The following is a 17,821-nucleotide window of genomic DNA, read 5'->3' as shown; positions in this document are numbered from 1 at the left end:
AACTGGCTCTTTTTAAAAGCTTCCAGTGATGGACCAACAACAACTTCTGAAGGTAAGTCATTCCTTCTCACTGTTAGGAATGTTAATTGTTAATTGTTCTCACCATTAGGAAATTTCTCCTTAGTTCTAGGATGTTTTTCTCCTTGGTTAGTTTCCAACCATTGTTTCTTGATTTGCCTTGCTTTGATACTTTGGAAATATGTTGATCCCCTCTTCTTTGTGGCAGCCCCTCAAATATTGAAAATATACAGTTGTGCAAATATCAAACTTACCCTGAGACAATCATCAGTTTCCAGTTTAAGGTACTTAAGTGGTGATGTTCATATAACCTTCTTCACCTGCTTATTTATTTTTTTCTGCTTTTCATAGAACCAGAAACTAATCAAATAGATGAAGTTGTTTTGGAAGGAATTCTACATTTAAACATGTGATTGTTCTTTGCATGTTTAAAATAGCAGCAACCAACAAAAATCAATATCTGATCTATTCATCCAAATGAAAGCTATCCACAACCAATAAAAAAACCTTTCAGCATACTTATAAAACTATTTTAGTATTATGTTCTCCTATAACCCTCGCTGCAGTTTTTCATACTAACTGAAGCTTCTGGATACTTTTCAAGGGTAAACCTATATAGACTCTAACCTGTGATGCAACCAAGACATGACAAAGTGTTGCCAAGTCCAACATGTTCGGCAGTAAGTTATCCATATAAAAATGTGTAACACATTCAGTAACTTTTTTTAAAAAAAAACCCTGAATATTTCTCTGTAGGCTGATAATCAGAATTTTTATTTTGAATTGCAATTCAGCCCTCTCTGTAGAATCTGTTTTGCATTTTAAATGGATAGGAAATTAACCCTCAATGGTGCATCATGTTGCACTGTTTCAAAAAGCCCAATGAACTATTGGAATTTTTGAATGACACATCTCTGTTTGGGATGTGGTAATAATTTAATTCCTGGCTTTCCATTTCACCTGCAACTCTATTTGTAATCATAGATTTTTTTTCTACTGTAGTTCCATCCAAGCCCCCTGCATCCCCCTCACTGGAGCCTTGGCTAGAGTCAAATAACTCAACAGTAAACATTGGTTTCAGGCTTTGAATCAGCAGTTAGCTTCATCAAAGCTTGTACATCTTAATCATGACAATTGATTTGTGAATTGAGTTGCTGGGAAGAGGGGGTAAATCACTGCTCTGCCTCATTCTGACCAATGAATTCAGTAAATAAAAATGCTAGTTTAACAAAGGATAAACACTGCAATACTGGGTTACAATTATGAGTCAAAGATACAGCTATTACATTTATTATTGCTCTGTTGTGGCATGCAACTATCAGCATCAGCAGAACTATTTGGGGTTTGATGTCTGATAATTCACTATATTAAGTCAATAATGGAATCAGGGTGGAGAATTGCTTTCCACTAAGTAAATTTTGAGCAAATGAGATTTCTCGGTAGAGGAACAATTCTCAACAATCAATTCTTTGTGTAAAGTTCCTTCTGCCTTTGCTTTTAATACACATATTTCTCAATTTACAACAGTTCATTTAGTGACTGTTTGAAGTTACAATGGCACTGAAAAAAGAGATTTATGATAATTTTTCACACTTACGACTGGTCATATGATCAAAATTCAGAGGCTTGGCAACCAACTTATATTTATGACAGTTGCAATGTCCCAGGATCATGTACTCACCTTTTGCAACTTTCTTAAAAGCAAAGTCAACGGGGAAACCAGGTTCACTTAGCAACCATATTACTAACTTAAGAACTGCAGTGATTCACTTAACAGCTGTAGCAAGAAAGGTTGTAAAATGGGGGCAAAACTCACTTAACAGATTCTTACTTAGCAACAGAAATTTTGGGCTCAATTGTGGTCCTAAGTCAAGGAGTACCTGTAAAGGTAATGCAAGGACATTTTGGTAGGAGAATCTGGATACTGCCCTAATGATGAGTAAAAATTATTGTCATTCGTCGTGTGACACCAGACCCACACTCATGAGAGCCACACAGGATGTCACCACCACACATCCACGCAGAAAGCAGACTCAAACCCACACTGATAATGAGCCACGACCAAGAACCAGAAGCCAGACCGCAGCTGCATCATTAGCCACTTTAAACCCCTCCAATCCATACATGAAGCAGACTGACACCCACCATGAAGAGCTCGCACGGCCACAAACACCAAGCCAAACAACAACAACGCAGCTCACCAGCTCAAATCCCCCTGCAACTCAGACTAAGCTGAGCACAACCAAGCCCCCACCCAAACAGAACACACCCCCAGCCAATCAGAGCACAACCAACCCCCCATCCAATCAGAGCACAGCCAAGCCCCTAACCAATCAGAACACACCTCTACCCAATCAGAACACAGCCAAGTTCCCACCCAATCAGCTCACACCCCCATTAGCAGTTAAAAGGAAGAGACAGCTGCGATCTCACATTGCTCCTGGAAGCACGAAGCCGAGAACACCAGCCTGAAGATGACGAATGAGACTTCATCGAAACGTCGCCAAGACACTTCCAATTTTACGTGGGAGAAGACCCGAATAACCAAAGACCTACATACAAACACCCGCGAAAACCTGAGAAAACAAATTATATATATATATATATATATATATATATATATATATATATATATATATATATATATATATATATATATATATATATACAGAGAGAGAGAGAGAGAGAGAGAGAGAGAGAGAGAGAGAGAGAGAGAGAGATTAAAAATTACATCTCATGTATGTGACAATGAATATATAATCCTTAGATATATACAAGGCAACACCAATTAATTAAATATAAGTAAAATAATTATGAAAGCCAGCACTGTAATTGGAAAATATGAATTTGAAAGTAAACAAATATCAGACATGCATTCCTCCTTAACCAAACTAAACGATTTATGCAAATACCATATTTATAGCGGGGAGGGGGTGAAAGACAATAGCCAATTTAAATCCTAATATGAATTTCATTATCGAAGAGATCTTGCAATCTCCTAGAAGCTCTTCGTATTAAATGATGCAGTTAATTAGTTCAGTATTTATTAGCTGAGATGTTGCTTTTCTGCAAGGAAGAAGCATGTCACTAATTTTAAATTATGTTAAATCACCACAGTGAAATCTGAGAAGATTCCCTCCCTCCCTCCCTCCCTCCCTCCCTCCCTCCCTTCTTTCTTTCTTTCTTTCTTTCTTTCTTTCTTTCTTTCTTTCTTTCTTTCTTTCTTTCTTTCTTTCTTTTTTCTTTCTTTCTTTCTCAGATAGGTTTCATAGATAAAACTATCTTGTTTTCTTGACAACCCTACCAATATAGATTGCTGCCTTACCCATTATAGATGATAAATTATGCATTGATTGTAGTTTGCTGAAATTACATTTGTTTGGTGTTCTTGTAACAGAACATCAACCAATTCAAATCTGTGATGGCCATCTACTTAATCTTAAACTGTGACCTACTTAATCATAACTTACTGAATAAATCACAAATGTCTCCTTTTTGGAAATAAGAGCTAGGGGTTGTTCAGCAGAGCAAATAAGTATGCAAAAAGGACTGCAACAATTTGGCATGGGAGCCTGTAAATTGGGTCTGAAAAAGAGCTGTGTAGTTTGCAGGGGAGATACTGTACATGGATGAAATCTTTCAGAATGTGACAGAAGAGCAGGGGTGGCACAGTGGGTGGAATGCAGGATTGCAGGTTAACTCTGTCCACTGCCAAGACTTGGCAGCTCAAGCTTGACTCAGCCTTCCATCCTTTTGAGGTGGGTAAAATGAGGACCCAGATTGTTGAGGGAAATATATTGTCACTTTAAACTGCTTAGAGAGTGCTGTAAAGCACTATTAAGAGGTATAAAGTCTAAGTGCTATTGCTATCGCTATTCATCCCACTCCTAGGATGATATCTCCCTTGCTATATATATAAAAAAATAAAGCTTAGGGGAAAGGAGAACATTAGTTCAAGAAGAAGGAATATCTTCCTTATACAAGGTGTCCAATTCTTGAGTGATTAACCCATATCCTCTTGGCTTGAAGTTATTCCTCTGGAAGTGATAGGTTTTTGGTTGTGGGTGATTTGGCTGTTAGAAATGCAGATAAATGTGCTTTTGACAGCATATAGATTGTATATGCTTGGTGTGAATGTGGATTCCATGTGCCATCTAGATAAACTAGTAGATGGTGTTGGTGGTCCATTTTGGTACTAGTAAGTATAACTAGTGCAGGGATCTCCAAAGTTGGCAACTTTAAGACTTGTGAACCTCAACTCTCAGATTCCTCAGCCAATTATGTTGGCTGGGGAATTTTGTGAGTTGAAGTCCATAAGTCTTAACTTGCCAGGTTTGGCGATCCCTGATTTAATAATATGGTAATATAGTCAGACAGTATTGGAAGGCAACAAGAGAGCAGATTGAGGTCTGGCACTTCAAAGAAAATATTGTAAAACATAGTTCCATGCATAGCACAAGCTAGACAGACAGAGGTCAGAATTCTCAATGTATAGATAACATGGTAGCACATGCATAAAGATTTAGATTTATTGGGGAATGTTTGGAACATGCTGAATCTTAAGTGAGATAAGTGACCTGTGATAGAACTAGGCTGCCGGTACATTTTCCCAAAAAGCATCAAAGAGGCTTTTACATCGATCCCTGTGGGAAAACTGACAGGTGCTGACCAGCATCTGTTTTGAAAGAGTGTAGATTTTTCAGGAAATATTACAACCTGGATGTGTTTTAATCAGTGTTCATGTCAGTCTGGAGGCAGAAGGCAGTCAAAAAGGCTGTAAAATAGTTGGTGCTAATCTTTCTATGTCAGTATAGGTAGTTCTTGACTTAAAACAGTTCATTTAGTGACTGTTTAAATTTTACAACGGCACTGAAAAAAGTGACTTATCACCATTGCAGAATCCCCATGATCATGTGATTAAAATTCAGATGCTTGGCAACTGACTCATATTTATAATGATTGCCATATCCTGGGATCATGTGATCCGCTTTTGTAGCTTTCTGAGAAGCAAAGTCAATGGAGAAACCAGGTTCAATTAACAACCATGTTACTAACTTAACAACTGCAGTGATTCACTTAACTGTGGCAAGAAAGGTCATAAAATGACCCCTCACTTAACAAATGAGCAACAGAAATTTTGGGCTTAATTGTGGTCGTTAGTCAAGGACTATTTGTACTAGAAATATCTAACCTGCAGTACTGGCTAAAGTAATAACAAGCAAATCATGCAGTTATAGTTGTATGGTTGGCATAATACATGAACCAGATTTATGTTCAATAAACCTGAACGTACAAAATTTTGTTGTGCTATCTGCCATCATGTCCTGCCTACCTTGATGATTTCATTTTGATGTTTTTTATTCCAGTTCAAAGCAAAATTGTTTTGCGCTTTTTAAACTTGCAGAATTCTGATCAGCAACTACTATAAAGAACTATTAAATGATAAGAATGAGGAAGGAGTGTGGCATCTCACCGCAATTAGTGTTTTTTAAGTCCTTGCTATATTGACCTGATTCTGGCAGCACACTAAGCTCTTACATTTGGGTTTGGGTTTATTATGTTCTGCTATTCCCATTATGATTAATAAACTATAGTTTATAGCTTAATGCATTATGTGAACCCAGCCAATTGTCATTTATTCAATAAGTTGCAGTCAAAGAAAGAATGATGGTAGGAACCCAATTTTTGTTTGAATAGATCTCTGGATATCCATAAAATTGTCTCCATTTATATATGTCTAGTGTCAGAGTGTCTTTAGAGTCAAATTCTTCTTTTCTCACTCTGCACTTTTTTATTTTATTTTTTGTACAACGAACATCAGATGCTCAATCATTACAGATTTGCCTATTGAGAATGCCAGCGGAAGAACTCTTTTGTGAACATAAAGAAAAGAAGACATTTACAGCATATATTCCAAGTATTTTTGTAAAAAAATCCTAGCTGTTAAATAAATGCATGAAGGATTCCTCAAGTTTGCAATCCATTTAATATTTAATAAATGCAATATATCATTTTTATAAATATGCATAAGTAAGACACAGATTTAGAATACGTGTGGGATTACAATAGGATAACACATTTATCTCGTCAGGCGAGAGAAGGCCACTAGTGTTTTCTAAAGATCATATTAATCCTCATTGGTGGAGATAAACTCACTTCCCTGATGCAACTATTATAAATTGGGTTTATGCAAAATGGTTTTCTTAATTTCCCCAAAGTGTAAATTTCACATGAAAATGCTGAAGGGAGTACAACAGGAAACATCAGTGAAATATTTAAATGTGGCAACAGAAACACAGTGTGCCATTTCTACACTCCATAAAAAAAGCTGTGCTGCTACATGATTTTCCTACAGAGTCAAGAAGGAGATTTTTATGATGGCTAGGAACTATGGAGATAGTTTTGGGCCAAACATTGTTTTTAAGCCCAAACTAGCCTATAGTGGTGGTAAAATGAAAGAGACCCTGTATAACCACCTAAGCGCTGTGAAATGTAAGTGTAAAATAATAATTATAAGTGTATATAAGTGTAAAATATAAGTGTAAAATAATAATTAAAATTATTCAATGCCAATTTGTGGTTTACCAAATATTGTATGAATTATTGGATTCTCCCCTTCCCTTATATTGTCTGCTTGAGGGTAAAATCAGATAGAACATGACAAATTTCCACTCTACCAACCAAAGATGCTTATTTTTTCAGCAACTGCTTACATCAAAACCATATTCATTCTTATGATGATTAATGAAAAAAATATATCATCAAATAATTATGAAATTGGATTGTTTCAATAATCACAGTGAAGATGACCTGAAGTTTAATAGAACTTATTAGACAGTAGTATTGTCTGGACTAAGAATAGGCAACTCAATGCCTAGATATTTCAACTCCAAACAATCCTGACCGACATGGCCAACAATCTGGATTTGGGGTAGACTCCAAAAATTCTGCAGGGCACCACATTGCCTACTTTTGCATTATAGTGGCTGATATTGAAGACCTGGAAGAATTAATAATAAAATCTTGAACCTTTCGAATAGGCAAGAGCAAACTGAGTTCTAATTCAGTCCTTTTCTGGTGTTTACATTCATTCTATTTCTCATTCCATCATGTTTGTACATTTGGTGTTGTGGCTTATTTTTTATATGCAGTCAGTATTGAAATTTGTCTGCATGTTTTTTGCGCCTGTTTTCTGTGATATTTATTAGAATTTATACGACCCTTCAGTCCAAGATTCTGATCACGTAGATTCCTTTCTTCAGAAGATTAAACAATCCAGAACAACCTAACGGGTACAATTACAAAAAAGAAAATAGTATCAGCATCCCAGGAAAAGTAAACAATTGAAACTCAAAAATATAGTAAATGAGCCACTCGTAACAATTCACTCAAAGGTTCTCTTAAAAATTTGGGTTTAAATGGCTGTCCTAAAACCCAACAAGATGGAGTTGATCTGATTTCAGAAGACTTGGTATTCTAAGGAAAACGGGCTGTGACTATGAATATACAAATTGTCTTGGGCAAACATTGTTCCAAAAGATTATACACTGCTTTCATTTTCTTTTAATATATATAACAGGTAATCCTTGATTTACAACAGTTCAGTGACCATTGCAAGTTACAAAGGCATGGAAAAAATAACTAAAGTTCATTTTTCATAGTTATGATCTTTCCAACATCCCCATGGTCATGTGAGCAAAATTCAGATGCTTGACATCCTGTTCATATTTATGACCATTGCTGTGTCCCAAGATCATGTGATACCTTTTGTGATCTTCTGACAAAGTCAATGGGGAAACCAGATTCACTTAGAACCGGGTTACTAATTTATCAATTGCAGTAATTCACTTAACAACTGAGGCAAGAAAGTCAGGAGGAAAACTCACTTAACAAATGTCTTATTTAACAACAGAAATTTTGGGCTCAGTTGTGGTTGTATGTCGAGGACTACCTGAATTCTCTCTAATGTGTATTTTTACTTGGAATTCTTAATTTGGTTTCGTACTGTAAATTATAACTCAAGATTTGAAAACGTTTGGATGCTAATGAATACAGGTAGTCCTCAACTTACAACAGTTCATTTAGTGACCATTCAAACTTACAAAGGCAGTGAAAAAAAGTGACTTATGACCATGGCAGCATCCCCATGGTGATTTCTATTCAGAAACTTGACAACTGACTCACATTTATGATGTTTGCAGTGTCATGGGGTCATGGGATCACCTTTTGCACCTTTCTGACAAGCAAATGGGGAAGCCAGATTCACTTAACAACTGTGTTACTAATTTAATAACTGCAGTGAATCCCTTAACAAATGTGGCAAGAAAAGTTGTAAAATGGGGCAAAACTCACTTAACAAATTTCTCACTTAGCAACATAAATTTTGGGCTCAATTGTGGTCATAAATCAAGGATTACCTATAATGGTGTTTCAATTCTGATATGGGTTCCGAAACTGTAGATTGGTTAAGTTTGTATTAAAATGTGAACCCAAAATATCACTTGTCATAATTTGTTTGTCATAATTAATGGCATTACATGGGCATTGTAACTCCATTGCTTATTCTAGAAGGACAAGCTAGTATTCATGCAAAATAGATCAAAGGGTTTTCTTCTTTCTTCAGGCATTTCTATGCCTTTTGGAAATATTTATAAAGGTGGGTAAGCCAACGTACAGAGAAAATGTCATTATTTTGCCTAGTTTTTCTTCTGCAGACCAGGTCACCTTACTCACAGAGATTTTTAAAAAACTTCCTAAACATTTTTGCTTTTCTATGATGTCTACCTATGAATAGCTAATTCTTAACTAATTGTTTATTTTTATCAAAATAATGTTATTATTGAGAAATCTGGGAGATGGTATGATCTGATGTCCATCATGGCTGCTTTTAGGCTTTTTAACATGATTCTGTATCTTTGCATAGCCTTCTCTACCTTAAAAATAGATAGGATTTGAAATGAATCTGGAATTCCTCAGAATAGTATCAGGCACCTGGAAAAACCTTCCCTTTCTATAAGTTTTTTCTCATCCTACTCTGTCCATTCCAAATCACATATGAATATTCACATAAATCCACTTATCCTATTAAATCACATGATAGTTAAAATTATTATGAAACGTGGGCCTAACCATTGTGTATATCATTTCCACCATATTTTCATTTTAATAATGGGGAGAGATTTGGGAGTTAGGATAAAAATAAAACTTGGTTCAAATAAGTGAAGATGGAATTATTTAAACTTTAGAATATATATATCATGATTCATGGCTTAATATAAGTGAGCTTGTTCAAACAACCGCAATTAAAAGGAGCCATTTCTTGGCATTTCTTGATGCCTGCTCATTACTCCCCCTTACCTTTCTTTCTTTCTTTGAAATATTTAGTGTTACAAACAAAGGGGGATTTTCTGTGTTCCAGTATTCTGCTAGTAAATGAAAAATAATATATGTATATAATATACATTGCATGTATGATACTGATGGAATCTAAAAATATGGGTAGGTAGGAACTGGAGTAGGAACTTGTTTTGAGTGTTGGTGTTCAATAATGATAACAAGTAGAAAAAAATAGGGGAGACAATGTGGTGACTCCCGCATACAGTATGTACAGTACATCCAACTTTATTACTGGCTAGGTTAAGTTACCTTCACAGCAAACATGATTCACACTAGGCAGTGTAATAGTTGCAGTGTAAAACTAAATTGTTTCTTTTCCTTTGCTTTCCTTTGCTTATACTCCCCTATGTATTTTCTTTCTATTGGCTGCTTACCCATCTGTAAAATGGATTCGATAATATCCACTTCTGAGTTTCTCTACACAAAACACAAAATGAATATATAGTGAGGGATTTAGAAGCACAACATGCAATTCTTTTTTTCTTCATTCCAGGAAGGTATACTTACACTTTCTGTATTCATTCATTTTCTAAAGGAACACTTGGTGTTAACATTACAGTCCTTGCCGAAATGCACTTTAAGAGGGATCACCCATTGGCATTCTGATCAGCTGAAAACATTTCCTGTTGGCTATTTGGCCCAGGCTGTCTCGTTCAGATTTATTTCCACAACTCCATTCATGCTCCACAAGCACATTCATACATGGGGGAAGGTGTCCTTGTGGAAAATTGCCAGAGGCCATGGATTTTGTTTTCTTTTGGTGGCAGAACAATTTTCCACCTGTCACCCAACTGTCTGATGAGAGGGATTAGGACAGATGTATTGCAAGCATCTATAGAAAGTAGGAGAAGGTTTGATGAAACCATCGCTTTTGATATCGATTAGGTTACACAGGTGCACATGAAACTCTTAGATCTGTAATGGCTGTTATTCATAATGATTTTATGGTAACTTCAGATTTAGCATCAGACTGCCTCTGAATGCTTGTTGTTTAGAAGGAGGAGCAGGAGAAAGGAAATTGCTTTCGCAATCTATACCCGGGTAGAACCCTGATCACTAGCTAAGTTGCATCTTTTCCCAAATTATTAAATAAACTATTTACTGCATGCAGAGAAAATGCAATACAATGATGTGGAAATAGAGATAGACAAAGATGTAAGACAATGTTCTCAATGTTTGAGGTATATCAGATCAGAAACAGGATGCTAGGAATGTTACTTTATTGTAGTAGGGCATGAGAACAGAAGTCAAAGTTTCTCTCTGCCCTATCCTGTACCAAACAGAATCAAGGTAGGGCTGTTTGGAGTTTCTTTCTCATGTTTCCCAATTTCTCAGGACCAAGTTGCCATTTTACTTTCCTTCATGTTTCCTCCCTTCCATAATCATCTCAACATTCTTTTACAGATGGCCAAATTATGTATGTAAATTACTTGCATAATCAGTAGAATAAATCATGGTTTTAAAAACTGTTTTTGTAAACTATAGTTTGTATTCAGTGTTATTTCCTTGCATATATGAATATGTGCCTTTGGCCTATTTGTCCTACACCACAATTTCCTAACTGTGTTTTTTTAAAATATGCAACAATTGGTTGATCTTGCACAATGTATTAAGCAATAACCTATGGTATATAAAATAATCCTGTGATGTGCAAATGCAGACTTCATCAAACTGACAGTAAGTATTGTGTTTGAGTGAATCGGTTCACAATAGCATGGCACCTAAGCTGCTACAAGATGGAAGCAGCCAAACAAATCTGACCCATGGCTACCTTGAAAGTCTGAAATTCCTCTAGATGGAAAAAAATAGCTGACAAATTTATAAATGTTTCACAATGTAGTTGAATATTGTGGGCTGTAAGCCTTTGTATTTCAAACCAACTAATTATAAATATTGATGATATTTCTTACCTGAAAATGCTCATAAATGATTTAAAATGTCTTTCCATAGAAATGTGGAAAGTGAACCTTCTTCCTGGTTTTTAAACATTGTACTATCTCTTGGATAGAACTGGTTAGTGTGTTTGTGTATATGGGAGAGAACATTCATGCACCATCTCCACACTATATAAACATGATAAATAAATAAGAAATTATGATTATACCCACATACCCACATATATGACATAGAGAAACAACACAGTCTAGTTCGATATACATGTATACACGTATACATGTACGTGGCAAGAAAAACATATCTTGCTAGTTTACCAGATGGATGGCCTAGGGAACAAAGCTGTTACAGAATCTAGTAGTCCTGCTAGAAATATTTTGAAACCTCCTCCAAGAGGGAAGCAACAGAAAATGGATGTGTGGGGTCTCTAACAATGCTATGAGCTTTAAGCACAGAGCACTTATAAACAGTATCCTGAATAATGGGAAGCGAGCGTCCTATAATCTTCTCGGCTGTCCTTACCACTCTCTGTATGGACCTTCTGTCTGAGGCACTGCAACCACCAAACCAAACAATGATGCAGTTTGTTAAAATGCTCTCAATTGTGCCTCTGAAAAAAGTGGCCAGGACAGAAGGAGAAAGATGTGCTCTTCTCATCCAATGCAGGAAATGCAGACTCTGGTTTGCATACTTCACTATTCACCATAGGTAATTTTTCTAAGTCATCCATGATGCAGTTCTAAATTATTTATTCATGACCACAAGGTGTGGGGTCCCTCCTTTTAAGTCTACTCATGCTTAGCCCCAAAGGTGCTTTTTCAAAAGGCAACTGGACCTTTTTTGTTTTTCTTTGAAGATATTTTGCTTCTCATCCAAGAAGCTTTTTCAGTTCTAACTCCTCAGTTCTTCGGTCAGAACTGAAGAGGTTTCTTGGATGAGAGGTGAAATGTCTTCAAGGAAAAACAAAAAAAGTCCAGTTGCCTCTTGAAAAAGCACCTTTCGGACAACCATGACTTGGATGACCGAGAATCTCCATAGACATTTATTCATGCTTAGGTATTTCTGATGCATGCAAGTTTGGCACATATCCCCTTTACTGGATGTCCTTTTAACACTGCAGAATAGAGCTGAATTGGTCTTGAGATTTAAGTTGTATTTGCTGAATTAGGTAATAAATAATGTTTGAGTTTTAATAAGTTCAGGATTGATCAGGATCTTGGAGAGCAAACATATACTGTCTGGCTATACTCTCATAAGAGCTGTGTTCCAGCAAAGCTGTGTTGGCACCTTAAGAAGACATAAGGACTCTGATAATCCAGTAATTTAGCCTGTGTTACCTTCCAGATGATTTATCTTCCTAAAGTGCATCTGCAGATAATAATATGGCTAGATCTTCAATCAAAATAAGTACAGAATAAGATATTAAAGGTTCCCTTTGAAGACTATGGCTTTACAAAATATGGTTCATTTTGGTAACTTTTATACCGAAATGAAACAATTGTGGAATTTCAATATTTAGGGGGCTAGGATCAACAATAGAGAATTTTAGATAAATTGATTAAATGTGTTTATTAATTATTCATGTTGCCATGGGTATCAGCTATATTTGCTGATATTTCATCATCTTCCATCAGCAAAGGGAAAAAGGTATCTGTGAGAGTGATCCCTGTGAAAATGCGTTACAGGTAGTCCTTGATTTACAACCACAACTGAGAACCAAATTTATGTTGCTAAGTGACAAATTTGTTAAGTGAATTTCGGCCCATTTTATGAGATTTCTTGCCACAGTTGTTAAGTGAATCACTGCAGTTGTTAAATTAGTAACATGGTTGTTAAGTGAATCTTGCTTCCCCATTGACTTTGCTTGCCAGAAGGTTGCAAAAGGGAATCACATGACCTCGAGTCACTGAAAATGTCATAAATATGAATCAGTTGCAAAGCATCTGGATTTTGATCATATGACCTTGAGGATGCTGCAATGGTCATAAGTGTGAAAAACAATCATAACTCACTTTTTTTCAGTGCCATTGTAACTTCGAACAGTCACTAAATAAACTGTTTTTTTAATATTAAATTTTTTATTTTCTTTTAATACAAAACATTCCATCATTTATTAAGTTTGTCGCCTGGGTACAAATTTTTTGTGTCATAAGGGTTAAAAGCTTATCACCATATTCATTATTTATATCTATTCTTAGTTTAATATTAATACTTAATACTTAACATATCTATTATCATAGCATTTCTCTTCTTAACTTATTTAACTTTACTTTACATTACTTTCATATTTATTCTCTAACCATTGATAAAATAAATCCCATATATTATAATAATCATATTCTTGCTTCCCTCTAATTGCAAGTGTTAATCTATTCATTTCTGGACATTCCAAAATTTTCTTAGTCACATTTTCATTTGCAGGGATCTCTTAACCTTTCCAGTTTTGCGCAAATACAATTCTAACCGCAGTTATTACATGAATAATCAAGTATACAATTTCTTTACTCTAATTCCCTGGTAAAATCCCCAACAAGAATATCTCAAGTCAATATGCTGCTGTGTGATCTTCTCCAACCACATACAAATTTTTGCCCAGCATTTTTTAGCTTCTACACACATCCACCACATATGATAATATGATATCTGATGGCATTTCAGAATGAAATGAATTGTTGTAAATTAACTGTTGTAAGGACTACCTGTATTTTGAGCATAAGCGTACAATCATAAACCAAACTTTGGGGATATCCTCTTCCTCCTCCACAAAGCATGGAAGAGCTTAGCTTTTTTTCTTTTTTTTCTTTTTAATAGATAATTAGGGAATGCAGGTTCCCCCCATTAAATAATTAAAGCAGAAGACACAAATTGACTTATTTACTGTTGTGCCTGAGCTTCGAATGGGATGTGCCTGGCAAGATTTAACTTTTAAAATGTTCAGTGAAATGGAAGATTTGATTGTCACGTTTCTATTTGGTGCAGGGCAAGTGGCACAATCAAGTAAAAGCATCATTCACCCTCCGAGCATGATGGAGTATCTTGTCACTCTACAAAATGTATCAGAACCTCTTTTAACTTGCAACAACATTTAGTTTCTGACTTGTTTTCATTTATTGTTATCTCTACCCCCATATAAGAGCAAGATTAGAGCTTAGAAAAGTTGCTGCTGGGGAAAAAAAGAATAATCAGAACTTCCAACCAAGAAAAAAAGATAGCAGCTGAAAACAGAACGTTTATTGATTGTTTATTGTTTTTTTTCCCAAGCTGTGGTGCAAATGTTTGGCATGCTGAAGTTCGTTATGGGACTTCAACAATGGGAGGAAGAGTGAGGAGATCAGGCATTTTCAGTTCTTTCAAATTACAGTTAATTACAGTTACAGTCTTTTCACTAAGGTTTGTAATCAGTGGCAATGATTTCAATGTAAGGAGAAATTTGCTGAAAAATCATAGGAATTTCCCATGTTAGGATGTCAGAAAAGGAAAAAGAAACATGTTTTTATGTGTAAAGCTCGTGGTTTAAAGTTTAGCCTCCAGATTTACTAATCCTTTATTTACCTGAAATAAATGAAATTTCTGTGCAGAATTGCATATAGAATTGTTTCAAAAGACAATATCATCTTATTAGTAATCTCATGTAGTTATTGTCAGTTTTCCAAATTTAATAATCAGGAAACACATTTTACCTAGATTCATATAATTAAGGTTATACAGTACAATAAATAATAATGTAATCAGATGTCTATTTTGCCTGAATTGATCCATTGTAGTTTATATTGAATCCAGCTTTGATATGCTACGACTTTACTAAATATGGCTTATTTTAGGAGTGAGCAACTATGACTTCAGGTTCCCCATTTGTGAAATTCTTCTGAACATGACTACTGAAATCAGAAGACAGTTTCTCATTCTTTCACAGGTGCACTGCAACTCCTAAAATAAGCATTCCAATGTTTAAAACACATACAGACCCAGAAAATATCCAAAGGTTAGTCCAGTGGTGAAATCTAAAATTTATTATTAACGGTTCTGTGGGCGTGGCTTGGTGGGGGGGTGTAATGTGACTGGGTGGGCATGGCCAATTTTTTTTTTTTTACTTTTAAAACCATTTTTTCTACAACCTCTTCAGTGAAGAGGTTGTTAAAAAATGCTTTCAAAAGGCTCTGACGATCCCAGCTGAGTTTCATGATCAGCAGAGGCTTTTTTCTTTTAAATGCCTCTGACGATCCAAGCTGAGTTGCCTGATCATCAGAGGCATTTTTTCTTTTAAAAGCCTCTGCCTGATCGTCAGAGGCATTTTAAAAAAAAAAGCCTCTGCCGATCAGGCAACTCAGCTGGGATCGTCAGACCTTTTGAAAGCATTTTTTCTACAACCTCTGAAGAGGTTGTAGAAAAAATGCTTTTAAAAGCCTTTGACGATCCCAGCTGAGCCGCGCAATCATCAGAGGCTTTTTTTTTTTACTTTTAAAAGCATTTTTTTCAGCCAAAGAGGTTATAGAAAAAATGCTTTTAAAAGTAAAAAAAAAGCCTCTGATGATTGTGTGGCTCAGCTGGGCATGGGGGAGGGGGACAGGGATTTTTGCTACCGGTTCTCTGAAGCACCCGCCTCCATCGCTACCGGATTAGGCGATCCAGTCCAAACCGGGAACATTTCACCCCTGGGTTAGTCCCAAACCAAGTCCTGAGCACATAGGTCTTTGCCAACACAAAATTGTCCTCCCCAGGTTTAAGCCATTAACAAATTCTAACTTATGCATAACTTCATCATGCATAGATAAGATCGTCCAAGCATACCACTGTGTGATATTGTTGGTAAATTTAGCAATTAACTGGGCAAACACTTAATTGTTTACAAACTGGGGTTTGAGATAGGTGCAAGGCAAATTGTGTGAAAAGGATGGGATGGGGAGCAAGTTTCTTGAGGTGATAGAAGAGAGAAACACAATTTGAGAGTGTTTAAAGGGACAGTATCTCATCAGTCTACAGAGCATCTCTCTAAGCACTTGCTGCTTTATGAGGCTGCCAGTTTGGTATTGTGTATACTTTTCCCTCCATATTTGTAAGTAATTCTAGTACAGGTAGTCCTTGACTTATGACCACGATTGAGCCCAAAATTTCTGTTGCTAAATGAATTTTATCCCATTTTAAAGCCTTTCTTGCCACAGTTGTTAAATGAATCATTGCAGTTCAGTGGTGGGATTCAAATAATTTAACAACTGGTTCTCCACCCTAGTGACCGGCTAGGTGGGCGTGGCCATGGTGGGCATGGCCAGGGGATGTGACATGCAGCACTCGGCCTCCTGCACGCCCCTGGGAGCAAAAACGGGCCGTGGGAGGCCCGTGATGCCCGCCACACCTCATTTTGGGCCTAGGAGGCCTCTGTGCAACCTCCTGGGAGCAAAAATGGGCTGCAGGTAAGCTACACCACCCCACCCCACCCCTCACCCCACTCGTTTTGGCCCTCCTGAAGCCTCCTGGAGCACAAACGGGCCATGGGGGGCATGCTGCACCCCCCGTGCCCCGTTTTGGGCCTAGGAGGCCTCCCTGAAGCCTCCTAGAAGCAAAAATGGGCCACAGAGGGGTCATGCTGCACCTCCCCGCACCCTATTTTGGGCCTAGGAGGCCTCTATGAACCTCCTGGGAGCTTCCGGGAGGGGAGGGGAGGGGAGGGGAGGGGCAGGGACAGCCACCAATTTAACTACTGGTTTGACGCCAACTGAAAATGTTTTATCGGTGGCATATGTCTCCAACCAGATTGGCAAAAATACAACCTAAAAATAGCCCAATTTGTTGGAAGTGCAAAAAGGCACAAGGGACTTTCTATCATTTATGGTGGACGTGCCCGGCAGCAAAGAAATTTTGGTCTAACATCAAAAAATGGTTGGAACAAATAACAAAAACACAGATTGAAAAAGAACCAGAAACATTTTTATTAGGAATCTTTAACAAATCATACCCTAAGGATATCAAATATCTTACAATTCACATATTAACTGCTGCAAAAATAATCTACGCAAGAAATTGGAAACAAGAAAAAATACCAAGTGAAACAGAAGTAATAGGGAAAATTTTAGAATGCGCTGAAATGGACAGGTTAACCAAAGAATTACAAGAAAGAGAAGAATCAGACTATTATAAAATATGGGATAATTGGTACAATTGGTTAAAAATCAGAAATATACAAAAAATATAGGGGATATATTACCGATTGACACATATATATGTAATAAAAATATTATTAGATTAAAGAGAGGTGAAGGAATATATTATAAGTAGAATTGTAGAACGTCACTCTGAAAAAATGCTTAAGAAGAAATTACACTCTTTTTGTGTATATGTTGTATAAAGGTTTGTTGTGTATATGTTACGTATGTCTTTTTTAATATTTATATTCAATAAAAACTATTTTAAAAAAAAATAACTACTGGTTTGACGGAACTGGCTCGAACCGGCTGAATCCCACCACTGAATATGTTAGCGGTGTTAGATATTGTTCTCCCTCTGGTGTGCTGTTTGGGTG

The 17,821-nt window shown here is 36.5% G+C and overlaps 1 protein-coding gene across 3 annotated transcripts in view; it reads left to right on the top strand.

Moving 5' to 3' along the window:
• UNC5D (unc-5 netrin receptor D) overlaps positions 1 to 17,821 on the top strand; it is a 696,347-nt gene that overhangs the window by 346,234 nt on the left and 332,292 nt on the right. The window lies entirely within an intron of this gene.

Source organism: Pantherophis guttatus, chromosome 9 (genome assembly GCF_059756535.1).
Source record: "Pantherophis guttatus breed Tessera chromosome 9, ASM5975653v1, whole genome shotgun sequence".
Lineage (NCBI taxonomy): Eukaryota > Metazoa > Chordata > Lepidosauria > Squamata > Colubridae > Pantherophis > Pantherophis guttatus.
Note: the sequence above shows the minus strand (reverse complement) of the source record. Positions and strands in the feature narration are given on the sequence as shown.